The 9,572-nt window shown below is 42.9% G+C and overlaps 1 protein-coding gene and 1 pseudogene across 14 annotated transcripts in view; both read right to left on the bottom strand.

The window, feature by feature from the left end:
• Positions 1 to 9,572, bottom strand: part of GNG12 (G protein subunit gamma 12) — a 211,790-nt gene that overhangs the window by 55,605 nt on the left and 146,613 nt on the right. The gene's annotated exons all lie outside the window — the stretch shown is intronic.
• LOC111743517 lies at positions 7,380 to 7,498 on the bottom strand (annotated as a pseudogene).

Raw genomic sequence — 9,572 nt, 5'->3', positions numbered from 1 at the left:
TTATCAGAGGATTAAATATATGGGGATGTTTTTATATTTTAACCATTATTCTTCTCAATCTGTTTTGCATTTTGCTTTTAAAAATATACAAAAAGAGTAGGGACTAGTAGTAAAATAACTATACCTAGTTAGCCTAACAGTGAGGGAAAGCTACTTTCTGGAAGTTGTTAGTAGCAAATGTAAACAAACTGAGGCAAACAATTTAAACTAGCAAGAATAAATCAAAATATTTCAAAGTGGGCAACAGTGAGCTGGAGTTTGTCCGTTATGATCACTAACAGATACACAGTAGGTGGTTGAAAATTCCTGTTTTCTGGTTGGTTTTCTGTCTCTGTCACAACTGCAAGGAGCGAAAGGAGCCTCGAGACTGGTAAGGATTTGCCATAAGTAGCACTGGTGGCAGAGACTTGGCGAAAAGTCTACTGTAGTCTACTAGGTGTGAGCCTTAAGCCTGGTGGCATATTAACCATTTTACTCTTTACAGGTACAAGAAAAGTATTTACCCCTAAGTTTATAATAATTGTTTCAAGATGATAAAATAAAATAAAACACCACCAAAATACCAAAAACCTTATAGACTGGGCCCCTTTCACTGTACTGACTTATGAAAGGCTGACAAGTTCTTTCCAGATTATCAGTCAGAACAATGAGGATGCCCTACTGCCCATTTTAAATAAAATTCTCTATTTCTCCTCCAGGGGGAGACGTTGGCCAGCATTTCATTGAAAAAAGGAAATTATTTTCAGACTTGGATTTTCACATAGTGCTAGAAAGATACATACAAAGAGGGCCTATCCCTCTTCCCCTTCGTCTCCATACATTTAATTCTGGCTGATTAGAAAAGCACTCCAGCCCTCTTGTGGAATAAGATGGAACGGCCATGATTAAGGGCTAAGAGGGAGTGGAATACTTTATCAGCATAGTCCTGTAGGTTGGCTGGCTCATTTGCCTAAAACTGATATAGTTTCGAGGATATTCTGTTTTTTGTTGTTGTTTTTTTTTTTTTTTAAGGAGAATTTTCCACCAGGCCTATATTGGCCAGCCAATACAGCCCTCACACAGGGCTGGCTCCCTCCTAACGGGCTCTGTCACAGGGCCTCTCTCTGATAAACCACGAAAGCACTGGCATTCTAAGAGCACCCACTCTGCCTTCCTACAGGAACAGTGGGACCCTTCCACTCCATGGAGGGTGCCCGGGGTCCAGGAGAAGCCCGGATGATTCCTCCCTGGGCCTTCCCCTCCCTCACTTAAAGGGTTAGGAGCTCCCTGTGGAAACTCAGGTCCACCACGGTAAAGGACACACACGGGGCGAAACCTGTACCTGAGGAAGAAGCAAATTGCAGTTTCAGTGTCTCGGTGATGGCGAAACAGGGCAGAGGGAAACTCCCAGTGTGAGTGATGATTCTCTCTGGTCCTGGGACAGATCTAGTTTTTGTGGATCCTGAGCCTTATACGATTTGGTGGGGGAGGGTCTTTTAAAAAAAAGAATACAAAATTGGGAATAGCAGGTTAACTACAGGGCATCGGAAGGGGTCCCTGGTAGTGAAGACTCTAAATCTTAAGCTCCATAACCAGCATTAGCTCTGTGGTTGGCCCTAATGGCTGAGGAATGTGTTGGCAAGGGGTTTCCATAGCCTTGTCCACATAAGGCAACCGATGGCTTCTCTGAGATCCCAAGGCTCTGCCTCTGCCTCAGGGAGTGGACTAAGGATCTGGGGAAGAGTGCAAGGTGATCGTCCACCCAGAGTCTCCCTCCTGTTCTGCTACCTCTTCATCCTGCCCTGAGCATGTGGAGGATGCTGGATAAATACTGATGCTGGATAAGTACTTGCTGATGCTGGATAAATACTCACTGACTGATCAGCCAACTAAAGTGGTAGCTTTTCCACTTACTTGTCCCTCCCCTTAAGGCTTGCACTGCTTCTCCTTTCTCTGGCTTACCAGCCTTGTTTCAAGCCTCCATGTAAAAAAAGATGACTCTTGAACTACCTATCTATGGAGGTAAGCAGACCCAACTCTAAGGACAGTTTTTTGCTCACCTGGACAATTCATTCACCAAAGGTATCCAGTTCCACAAACTCTAAAATCAATCCAACAAATAATGATGAGGTCTTCTTTCTATTCAAACCCTATATTTGGCACAGCATGGGCAACTGGTCAGTAGGACACAGGGACTGGATCTCTACTGGCTCAGGATTATCCTTTGCTCCAGGGGAATCCTAGGACAGAACTGCTTGTCCACATAGTCTTGTTAAAGACAACAAACCTCCTTAGTCAGGAATCCCAGTTCAGCCATGGCGAGCTCTCCATACCTGCCTGATCAAGCCTTGGTTCCCAGTTTGGATCATCCCATTGGTTCAGACCCTGCCTCCTCCTCCACCTTTTTCTATGACCACTTTGGGCTCCACAAAGTTGCCAACTATGTCAGTCTTATTGAAAGAGAACAAAATAAACTGATCTAAATTTAAAGCACCTACCTAAACACAGCTACCTTCGCATATTTTCACAGTCCTTGTAAAAATAATGTGTTAATTTCTCCTAATCTACCAGCAAAAACACTTACCCAAATCTTAACAACAAGCAAATTAAGTGAGACCTAAAAAAGGGAAAGTTGCTCGGTTTCATTAATGCAGCTTGCTTTTGTATATGCTACAGTTTGGTATTTATAAGCAAACCTGCTACTAAATGTTCTTGTTCTTTCTTGAATAAAACAGAACTACTTCTTACATGTAACAGTGTCCTCATGAAGCCATTTATAACAAGGAGAAAAAGTGTTCTACAAATTCTTACCCATAAAATGAAAATAATATTGTGATGGGTAAATAAATGGCTGCCATTATTTGGGTGCTGTGTGCCAGGCCTGTGCTAGCATTTTGTATAGATTACTTAATTCTCTTAGTAACCCTGTGCAGTATTAGCCTTATTTTATTGATGCCAAAATCAAGACTTTAAGAGTAAGTGACTTGCCCAAGGTCACAAAGGTGGTTTAGTGCTGGATTTGAGGCTGGGCAGGTTGAGCTTTATTCTTAGCCCCTGGGCCACACTGCCTTTCCAACCAGAATCACTTGTACACCATAAAGTAATGAGTTTTGCAAGATAATTTTTTTAAAGCAGGTAGTTGTGCATATTTTAATATTCTCTCGAATTCCTATTTGATTAAAAAAAACTATTGCTAGAGAATTTTTTATTTTTTCAAGGTTTTAAAGGCCACTTTTTTCAAGGATTTAAATTTTTTTTTTTTTTAAGATATCGTCACAACAGATATACAAATAAAGGTAATAGCTACAGTTTATTGAATATACACTATGCAGAATTGTGTGGCCACTGTGCTGAATTCATTACATGCACTGGTTCCTTTAATCGGCTGTCTTATGAGGCAGTGGCATTATCCCCATTTAACAGATGAGGAAATCAAGGTTCAATCACTTGTCTTAGTAGCCAAGGAGAGGTCTGAACTCTAGTCTATCTGCCTATACTATGCCACCTCCCTACTTTACAATGTATACAAATAGTATCTTTTAGTTAACAGCCTGTTAGCTATTTCGTACATCTAGATCTTTGAATGGCCAAATGGAAACCACTATATTCCTTCAGGCCAAGAGAAGAAGACAGGTGAGTAGTGCTAGGGGAGTTCAGTTCTATTCTCTCAGTATCATTCTCCGACATCATCTGGGGCATGAGGTTCACAGGGTGGGCCTAAGGGAGGGTGGGAGCTATATTCTACCATTTTGGTGAACAGCCAATAAAAATAACATGAGGACAAAAACCAGGTTCAAATCTGGATACATAATGTTGAGTCTTGCCCAGGGAAACTAGTCCATGACAGAACTATCCAAAATGCATTTTTAGGCCATTGTCTCCAAAGTGACTCCAACGTTAGCTAAACCAAGCATCATACCAGCATGTGCTACTTGCTCATCTGAGATGCTGCCTTTACCATGGGGTAGGAGGCCTAAACATAGAGTGGCCTACTTATTATGGGACCTCCCATCATAGTGGCCCAATCTGCATATGACAAAGGAAGACATCTTAGCAGAGAGGCCAAGTTCACAATGTTGTGGCCAGAGAAGGCAGAAAAATCTGCTGATTCCAAAGGAAGCTTAAGCATAAATGAAAAACGGCAAAAATGTGAGAGAGGGGTGTTTTTGGAGGGCAGCGGGGCACATTCTGTATGGCTTGAGTTTGCAGAGTTCATAAACTCTGAATGGAGCCCTGATCAACATGCCCCCATGAAGCACAGCAAATCGGCTCTCAGATCAAGAGAAGGTATGTTAGGGTCATGAGCATGAGAAATGGTGATTGAGCAGTGTTTCCAAATACTAGCTTTCCCTTAGGTCAAGTGCACTCTGGCATGACGATAGAGAAAACCTTCCCTGAGACAAGGTCCAAGGCTTCCCTGTGGTCTTAGAGAACAAGGTGTTGGTGAAAGCCTGGCTGCCACTCGAAGTCTCTGCTGCCCATGCAGATCTTCTCCGATGAGATTCACACACACACGCTTCCCATCCCATTAACAGGGATGTTATTAGGAGCCAGGCCTGGCTTCACGGGAGCGTCATCTTTCCAACAATTCCAACTTATCAGGACATTGGAATGGGACACTTGGGAGGGAGGGAGAGAGAGAGGGAGCTTTCCGTGTCTGGACGGGTTTCAAGCCCAGGATGAAGGGCCACTTTTAGGGGTGTGGAAGAGGAGTTCCTTGCACTGGGCGGAGGTTAACAGTTAACAGGATGCTAAAGTGGAAGTTTCCACTGCGGCATCAAGATTCAGCAGATGGGAAATTCCAAAGCAAGGGGCCAGATCATTATGTGGAAATGTCTAAGAAGCTGGCCTGGCTGGCTCAAAGATCCATAAGAGGATATAAACAGGTTCAGGACAGTGGAAAGTGGGGGGAGGATTTTCTGAGGCAGATTCCTCAGAAATGCTCTGATTCCTACCCTCCCCAAGGCAGGTGAGGTAGAGTGAGTCAGCCTTCATCTCATGCCTGGAGAAAAGGCTTTCAAGGGCAACATGTGGAGGGCTTGATATGTGTCTCCTAGAGTTTGGGGATTGGTATTCGACATCTGCCTGGGGAACCAAATGTGAGGGGGGGCCAAAGCGGCCTCAAGCAGCAGAGTTGAAGGCAGTGTTGGGGAAAGTTACTGCTCTGCCCTTTCCCCCGTGGTGGTGGTGGCGGGGGTGGGGGTTGGTTAAAGGAATGTGAAGTCTGGGCACTGTGAATGCCACCCTGGGTCTCCTCAAAACAGGTTTTACCCAAGAGGGCTTCATTCAGCTTGAGGGTAAGAGGACCCCAAAAGAGAATCTGAATGGAAATCAGAAGCTGATGGCAGATGGTAGCAGCCAGCAGGAGAGGCACTGCCCGAATCCTGGGAGAGCCTGATGGAAAGTTCCAGTGGGGAGTCCTCAAGAAAGCCACAGAAGCAGCCAAAAGAGAGAAGAGTCCCTTTACCTATAGCCAGGCTCAGAGAACCCAGGGCCAAGTGTGACAGCAGCGATCAGGTAAAAACTTTCCTCCCTCCCCCGGCCTCACCTGGTGTGAAGCAGTGCGTAGCTGGAGGCGGGGGAGGCCCTCACGGCAAGATGGAGGAAGATCCCCTCTTGGTATGAATATTGACTGTCCATAGACTAGAGTGAGCATTTCCAGTTTCCAAAGTGAATGTGTGTGTGCGTATGTGTGTGACTTAAAGTAGCCTTAGGACTTTTTATTACCTAAGAGAAAGCAGAAAAGTCATAGGCCTGATCAAGTTTTTTTTTTTTTCCTGGAAATGAGAGAACACACATCACATTTAATAAACTTTAAAGGAACAGTGGGAGACAAGAATAAAGCAGTGTCTTAACTATGTCTCACAAGTCATGTTGTGCAATGTACTAGTTACACCTAACCTTTGCTAAGAACTGACTATGTGCCAGGCACTAGGCCAAAGACTACAGACATTACATCATTCAGTCCCCCTGACAACGCCATGAGGCAGGTATTATTATCCCCTTTGACGAATAAGGAAACTGTGGCTCAGAGAGGTTAGGCAACTTCCCCAGGGTCATATAGGCAAAGAAGTGAAGAGGTAGCCTGGACTCAACATCAAGCCTGACATCTAACCCTGAGCTCTTTTATTGTCCCAGATAAGTTGTTTTCAGGAGACAGTTGTGACCATAGCAGGACAGGGACTTGGGTCCTGTTCATCCTTCCTTCTCAGGAGTCCTTAAGCTAGAAAACCACTGAATTGCATGATCTTCGTGGTGTCTTTCCAATTCGGGGATTGTATGATTCTATCGTCTATAGGTGGGAAGGTGGAGACAGGTGGACCCACAACAGCAGACATGGGGAAGGAGAGAAACTTGGAGTTTGTATCCTATGTTCCCAGACGGACATCTAGAAGGAGCTGGTTCCAGTAGGAGGTACTATAACAGACCTGAGGTTCGCAGAATTATAGTCATGTGTATAAATATATAGTTCAGGCAATGCACATAAAGCATTTAGCACCAAGCCTGGCACCAAAGTAAGCACTAGGTAAATGGCAGCTACGACTATGAAAAGTTGACATATATGCCTAAAAACATCAACATGTAATTTAATGAAACATACTCAGCCACTGACATCACTGTCTCTGTTCCATAAGGAGCTATGTTTATCATGGATGCTAAACTTTACTAGCTGAACCAAGATAAGAAATGAGCCATACATAAGATTGAGCTAGCCAAACCTAAAATAACTTAAGTCTGAAACAATGGCTCTTAAGCAGCAGGGGACCTACAAGAAAATGATGGCAGTATGATCTCTTTCTCTGGTAAAAATAAGTGCATACACATGATTTTGCAAGTAATTATAGAGCCCATTCATTGACTCCAGGTTAATAACCATTCCTCTAGAGCTTGAGGATGCGACATGAGGTCCTCAGGCTGAAAGCTACCTATCCATGTCCTCGTCCTCTCTACATGCTCATTATTGCTATTCGTTGTCATGATACCAAATTTGGAATGGGTAGTCAATGTAACTGATGATGAATCTAAATTTTAAGCCTTTCAAGTTTAGTGGACCCCAAATTAAGAATTTCTAAATCAGTGGATGCTGGTACCTAAAAATTTTATCTGCTTGGCATCTTCCTTCCTTCTTTCCTTCCTTCCTTCCTTCCTTCCCTTCCTTCCCTTCCCTTTCCTTCTTTTCCTTCCTTCCCTTCCCTTTCCTTCCCTTCCTCTCTTCCTAATTCTAGCTAATAAGATTGATCTAAATGAAAAATAAAGTCCAAAAGGAAATTCCCATTTGTGGGTAGTCCTTGTGGAATTCTGGGCTCCTCTCTGACAATGATCTTTACTGAATTAAATTTTTTTCTTCTGTTACTAAAATTCCTTCTTTTTTATTTTATTTTATTATTATTATTTTTTTACACCTACAGCACCTGGTCTTCCTAGGTGGTCTCCCATCCAAGTATTAACCAGGCCCAACCCTGCTTAGCTTCCAAGATCAGACGAGGTTGGGCATGTTCAGAGTGGCACAGCTGTAGACTAAAATTACTTCCTTTTTACTAGGGGATCCCATTCCATGTGATTCTGGAGGTATTCACCCTCCCTCAAGGGATATCTGAATAAGGTATGGTTAGACAGACACTGCTTATTGTCTACTGCCTACTTCTGGCTAAGTCGATTCGGGCAAGAAATTTGAACTGGGTCAATTAAGATCCTTCCTCAGTATCATTGTTAGAACAATAGCAAAAGAGGCATGTTCTTTTCACTGAGATCCATAGCTATGAGGATGACAGAAATGTAATGCTGTTGGCTACCTATGCATCATGGTGAGGGAGCACTTGCTCATGAGTATGAGAAGCTGACGAGAGTTAGGAAGAGCCAAAAGATGAAAAGAGTGAAAGATGATGGCCTGATGATTGATATCTTCTGAACCCCTGGGTACAGCTAAGCCTGAAGTTCATGCCGGCATGGACAACATAGTGATGTCAGTCAAGAAACTAGTTTAAGTTGGATTTCTGTTACTTGCAAACAAAATAATTCTAATGAATAAATCTGATCTAAGTGAAAATAAAGCCCCCAAAGAAATTCCCATTCATGGGTTGTCCTTGGTGGAATTCTAGGCTCTTCTCTGACAATGATCTTTACTGAATTAAAAACTTATGATCCTATCACATTCTTGTAAAAAGTCTAGGCTTAACATTACTTTCACACTACCTTCTGTCCCTGCCAGTTCATCTTAACAATGCTGCCACCAATCAGACATGACTTCTTACAATTAATATTAATGTTACCAACCAGAAGAAGAGAGTCCCAGAAGTGGATGACAGGAGCCCAGGTTATAGTTTGCTACCATCAAACAAATACATGGAGTCTACCTACTATGTCTAGTCTCATGAGCTTCTCAAACTGCCCTGATTCTCCCCAAACACTCCAGTATCCATGGGACTCAAAACAGAAGGAGAGAGATATTTGGAATGAGGAAAAGAGCCACACAGGTCACAGTAAATAGGGTCAATGTAAATTCTGTGCATCAAAGACACTCCACAGGCTGAGTCAGAGTGCAGAATGATTTGGGAGTGAGGAAAAATAATATTCAGAGTACTTTCAAGAAGTTATTTGTTATTCTTTTAGAACAGGGATGGCAAGTAGATTTCAACTTGTGTATCAAGTTCGGTACACAGCCAAATACTCAGGTTCAGCATCATAAGCCATGACAATCTGTGAAGTTCATCACAGGTGGGGGTGGGGGACAGTATGACAATATGTATTTGTTATCCTAGCTGAAACCATTACATTGTATCCTTGATTTAAGCAAGGCCAAGAGAGAAATGCATATCTGGACTGGAAGGGCTTTTCTTGGACTACACTCAGTGTTACATCATTTGTCCAGGGTGGTCCTCATTATTTTAGTTACCAAAGGGATGTTGTTTGCTACCTTATGTGGTATTCTCTTTATGAGCACTGAGGAGAAATTACTCTAAGCCTTGAATCACAATTAATTTTGCTTCTTCTGAGTAACTAGTGTGCTTTTCTGTTCCAGCCACAAGGAACTGTTAACTGAGTGCATTTTCCTCTTTGTACTGATGCCTCAGAAGCTCAGACACAAGAGTATGGTACTTGCTAGCAAATATACAGGCTGTCATCCATGCACTGGGGGCCGAACCTTACCTCTGACTTCACCTTATTTTCCTGTCCCCCAAATTTCCTTCCTTCCTTATTTTTCTGAATCTCATTATGTCATATGTGTATTTAAAAGCCACTTCAAAAATCTTTGAAAGAACATAAGCACATATACTATATTAACAGCAATCAAAATAATGTAAAACAAATCAGATGGTAAATGGAGGACAATTTTATCAATACTGCCTGCTGTGAAGGTAGGTAGTGACCTTGGACCAGGAATAGCCCTGGGCCAAACTGTCAAGTCAGCAAACGTCTCAGATCTCTCCTCCTACTCCCCTGAGTATCTCCACAACTCCATCCTTCCTTGGGCAGCTGGGTGCCCGCTGGTCTATTCCTGTGCACACCACACCTATTTTCTCTTTAGTACCATTGGTTGCTCGCCTATCCCCAACTCTTCCCACCATTTCAAAGCAGCTCATACTTCTACAAGA

This window comes from Pteropus vampyrus, unplaced genomic scaffold (assembly GCF_000151845.1).
Source record: "Pteropus vampyrus isolate Shadow unplaced genomic scaffold, Pvam_2.0 Scaffold115, whole genome shotgun sequence".
NCBI lineage: Eukaryota > Metazoa > Chordata > Mammalia > Chiroptera > Pteropodidae > Pteropus > Pteropus vampyrus.
The sequence above is the reverse complement of the archived record's forward strand: the minus strand, read 5'-3'. Positions and strand labels throughout refer to the sequence as shown.